General features: G+C 42.0%; 1 long non-coding RNA gene across 1 annotated transcript; it reads right to left on the bottom strand.

Moving 5' to 3' along the window:
• Positions 1 to 1,485: 1,485 nt before the first annotated feature.
• Positions 1,486 to 3,573, bottom strand: LOC124010043. The gene is made up of 3 exons (XR_006834351.1): positions 3,085 to 3,573; positions 2,749 to 2,870; positions 1,486 to 2,116 (listed from the first exon to the last, which is right to left on the bottom strand). It is a non-coding gene; the product is annotated as an uncharacterized LOC124010043 (long non-coding RNA).
• Between the last annotated feature and the right edge of the window lie 1,518 nt (positions 3,574 to 5,091).

The raw sequence follows: 5,091 nt of genomic DNA, 5'->3' as shown, positions 1-5,091 counted from the left end.
AACAGTTTGGGTCCAGGGTGTCTCCCCCTTTGAAGAGGGGGATGACTGCGGCAACTTTCCAATCCTTGGGGATCTCAGACGATATGAAAGAGAGGTTGAACAGGCTGGTAATAGGGGTTGCGACAATGGCGGCGGATAGTTTCAGAAATAGAGGGTCCAGACTGTCAAGCCCAGCTGATTTATACGGGTCCAGGTTTTGCAGCTCTTTCAGAACATCTGCTATCTGGATTTGGGTGAAGGAGAACCTGGAGAGGCTTGGGCGAGGAGCTGCGGGGGGGGGGGAGCTGTTGGCCGAGGTAGAAGTAGCCAGGCGGAAGGCAGGGCCAGCCGTTGAGAAATGCTTGTTCAAGTTTTCGATAATCATGGATTTATCGGTGGTGACCGTGTTCCCTAGCCTCAGTGCAGTGGGCAGCTGGGAGGAGGTGCTCTTGTTCTCCATGGACTTCACAGTGTCCCAGAACTTTTTGGAGTTGGAGCTACAGGATGCAAACTTCTGCCTGAAGAAGCTGGCCTTAGCTTTCCTGACTGACTGCGTGTATTGGTTCCTGACTTCCCTGAACAGTTGCATATCGCGGGGACTATTCGATGCTATTGCAGTCCGCCACAGGATGTTTTTGTGCTGGTCGAGGGCAGTCAGGTCTGGAGTGAACCAAAGGCTGTATCTGTTCTTAGTTCTGCATTTTTTGAACGGAGCATGCTTATCTAAAATGGTGAGGAAGTTACTCTTAAAGAATGACCAGGCATCCTCAACTGACGGGATGAGGTCAATGTCCTTCCAGGATACCCGGGCCAGGTCGATTAGAAAGGCCTGCTCACAGAAGTGTTTTAGGGAGCGTTTGACAGTGATGAGGGGTGGTCGTTTGGAGGCTGCTGGAACGGAGCAGATGGAATGGCATCAGACACCTGGAAACCATGCGTTTGATTCCATTCCACAGACTCCGCTCCAGTCATTACCATACACCCGTTCTCCCTAATTAAGGTGCCTCCAGCCTCCTGTGTATAGCCTATTGTAGTCATGTTTACTGTATCGGATATCAACCTCTGAAGAGACAGACTTGATAAGATAACCTGTATTATTTGTACATTGGTCTCTATTTATCTCGGGTGTGGTTTGTTTTGTCCAATCAGCTGTCATAAGGAAATAACCTTGACAAGTGCCTTCTTTATAAGTGTGTCATAAACAAGATACATGTTCACCAAAGCCCCGTTTATACCTTCCGCTAACATGCATCCTTCATCCTGAACTTGTCCCGATCTTGTCCGTTTACACTTATAAGATCTAATCAAAACCAGATCAGAGTCTTTTTAATTGTCTTCAACTGTCTAAAAATGTGGGCAAAATCAGAATGTGGAGAAGATCAGGACAAAGAACGCATGTTAGTACCAGGTATAAACGTGGCTCAAGAAGCTAATACCTGAATAACATTGATTACTACGTGGAATGACAAACCAGGGGTATGTGAAAGCAATATGACTGACACGTGATCATAACAATAATACACTTTATTTGCATAGCATTTCTCGTACAACACATTGTAGCCCAAAGTGTTTTACAGTTAGCGTTGTGTAATAAAAAGTGTAGCTGACTAATTTCAGCACCACTCTGGATAAATATATACAGTTAAGGTTTTTATTAAGAGACAAAAGGATTAAATCAGCAAATTTCATATAAAATATAGTACACCTGTATTACCACTCTAAATATTCACAACTTTAATAGTGTTCATATATGATCACCGCATTGATTAACCAATATGCCCTAAACATTGGTTTTTAGAACTACTTTACTGAGAACAATTACATGACTGAAAATCAACCAATGAGCTACCTTCTCCTCACAGACGGAAGAGCAAATGACCAATGAATGTGCTGTGGTTATTGCTATTGTCAAAGATCCATGTATTGGCCCCAAGTTGCATGTAAACATGCTCTCCTATATTCCGCTGCAGCGAGATGCCATTGGTTGCGGTCTCATATCGGTTTCCAGAGACGTGGTTGTACACAGTAATCATCTGTTCTCCGTTGTTCATCAGTCGAAGCCCCATGGGTCTGGAAGAAGTGTTGTGACCTGAGAAGCTGAAGTAGTAGAGTCCCCTGACCGGTGCTGTGAAGATTCCTATAGGAAGAGGACAGGTCAATAAAAAAGGTTCAACCCTTATTTTACCAGGTAAGTTGACTGAGAACACATTCTCATTTACAGCAACAACCTGGGGTATAGATACTGGGGATGAATGAGACAATTGGAAGCTGGGGATGATTAGGTGGCCGTAATGGTTTGAGAGCCAGATTGGGAATTTAACCAGGGCACTGGGGTTAACACCCCAACTCTTATGATAAGAACCATAGGATCTTTAGTGACCACAGAGAGTCAGGACACCCGTTTAACGTCTAATCCGAAAGACGGCACCCTACACAGGGCAATGTCCCCGATCACTGCCTTGGTATCTTTTTTGGGGGACCAGAGGAAAGAGCATCTCTTACTGGTCCAGGACCAGCTCTGATCAGCTTCAGAGGGATGCCAGCAGTGGGATGCAGGTTGGCAGGCTGCTGACAATTCAAACCACCTATCTTGTACATGTAACTGAAAACACATTAGTCTGTACTGCTTCAGTCAGTTGAGTGCATAATGATACTCGTCTTCGTTTACTGTGAGGAATGATAATGAACTGTTATGACGTCTTATTAAAATAGGAACTATTGATTAAGTGAAGAGCGTGTGAGAGTGAGTCTAGAGAGTTAGAGGCCTACCTGTTGATGGGTTCCACTTCCAATGTTTGTGTAGACATTCTTGTAGATCAGAGTGATTTCAGTGTTGAAGGGGCCAATGTGGCCCACATTGCTGATGGGAGCTGCAAAAGCCACCTGTCTACCTATAATATATCCATGATAACACTGGGTTAAAGTCCATGTTCTGGTGGGATCTATACATCAATTCCTCATCACTTATTTAGTTGTTACAGAATTACCTAATGTTAGCTGAAAAGCTTACGTCGATTTATATAAGAAAATGTGCTGCTAGTTTACAGTCATCTGAGTTTGAACAAACAGTCATACATATCATCTGTGTGGATCTCAATCTATTACCTTGAAGGTCTCTGATCAGTTCCTCCACCTGACTCTCAGTTTAGCTCCCACTGCTGTCAGCTCTGCTTTCTGCTCTGCTTTCTGCTCTGCCGTTGCAGCTCGCATCTCTCTCAGCACACAGGAGATGCCGGACTGGCAGGTTTGTTGGCTGTCCACCATGGCTTCTGCCTCTACTGCCTGTTCCTCTGCAGGAATCTCTTTGGCTCTGCTCTCTCTTCCCTGGTAGTCTAGCTGCTGAGTGATGTCATTCACTCTGATCTCGTCAGAGTCCTGAAGCTGAGCCACTGACAGGTGACAGAAGACTAAGGCAGAAGCGCCGCTGTCTTCATTCTTAGACTGGAAGAAAATTGATGATAATGCTGGATTCTTGTTGTCTTGGTTGTTTGTCTTGACTGTGTTTCTCTTCTTGTGGTTTATTTTGCTCAGGTCTCAGTCCTCTCTATATACCCTGCCTGTCCTAACAACTGCCATAAGGAAATAACTTGACTGCTTCAAAATAGTGTCATAAACAATATACACGTTCACCAAGAAACTAATACCTGAATAGCAATGATTAACTTAAAGTTGGCACGTGAAAACATCAATAATATGGTGGCAATAAGTCTCCTCCTCTTGTGGTTTGTTTTGATCAGGTCTCAGGTCTCTCTCTCTCTCTCTCTCTCTCTCTCTCTCTCTCTCTCTCTCTCTCTCTCTCTCTCTCTCTCTCTCTCTCTCTCTCTCTCTCTATATATATATATATATATATATATATATATCCAACTCCCAAGGAAATAACCTTGAAAAATGCATGCTTTAAAAAAGTATAATGAACCTGTTTTACAGTAATAGGCTAGACAAGATGCATGTTCAACAACAAGTGAATACAGTGAAGGTGAACAGAAGAAAACAATGGATAACTGATAAGTGATAACTGATAATAAGTGATAACTGATAAGTGATAACTGATAAGGGATAACTGATAACAGGGGATAAGTGATAAGGGATAACTGATAACAGGGATACGTGATAACAAGGGATAAGTGATAAGGGATAACTGATAACTGATAACAAGGGATAACTGATAAGTGATAACAAGGGATAAGTGATAAGGGATAACTGATAACAAGCACTTAACCCTGACGTGATGTTATTGACATTAGAAAGTTATATTTTTACGGAGTGCTATTACAGTTTCTCTCAATTGCTTGAGCACATTTTGTCCAAACAGAATTCACAATAAAAAAGACATTTCATTTGCAAAATGCATTGATTCTCGAAACGTTAAATAAATGACACAAAATCAACTACCTCCATCAAAACATACAACTTACCAAATGAAAAGTGATTTCAATCAGTTGTTACACAACGCCCCAATAAATACTATCAACATACTCTAACATGGTTAACTCTCTTTTATATGTCTGGCCCATTTGTTGATACTATGATTATAGAATTACCACAAAAGGCAAGTAAACATATTATCACAGCATGGGCTGGATTCTTTTGTCCTAAAATAATTTGACCAAAGATGACCAATGCAGAAAGATTGTCAATATCCAGAAACAATATCCAAAATATTCCATTTGAACTGAGAGCTGAACTATCTTCCTCTATGGGCCTCTACTTCTCCTCTGTCTTTGTCTTCGGCCTCTTCCTTGGTCCGTTCTTGCAAACAGCAACTCAGAGGAGACCTCTTTTAAGCATGAATAAGGAATGATTGCTGATTGAACAATTGTGCAAAGAAGTGTTGCACACGTGCAGAAGAGGTCCACTTTCGTGGAAGTAAGTTGTATCAGCTGTGACCAGATGTTTTAATTTTGTTTGTCAAAACTCAACTGAGTTTTTCTTCTTTTGTTAAGAGTTGTGTTCGCTGTTTTGCAAAAATGTGCTAAGCATTTGCATTGTGTGTGAAAGCAATGAGACATGACTTACAGTTTAACAAAAAAAAAATTGTGCTCATGAGGTTAAGATGGAGATCAAGTGGAACCCATTTTCATTACAAGTGTCTTAGCAATTGTAATTACCAGG

This window comes from Oncorhynchus gorbuscha, linkage group LG22 (genome assembly GCF_021184085.1).
Source record: "Oncorhynchus gorbuscha isolate QuinsamMale2020 ecotype Even-year linkage group LG22, OgorEven_v1.0, whole genome shotgun sequence".
Classification (NCBI taxonomy): Eukaryota; Metazoa; Chordata; class Actinopteri; order Salmoniformes; family Salmonidae; genus Oncorhynchus; species Oncorhynchus gorbuscha.
Note: the sequence above shows the minus strand (reverse complement) of the source record. Positions and strands in the feature narration are given on the sequence as shown.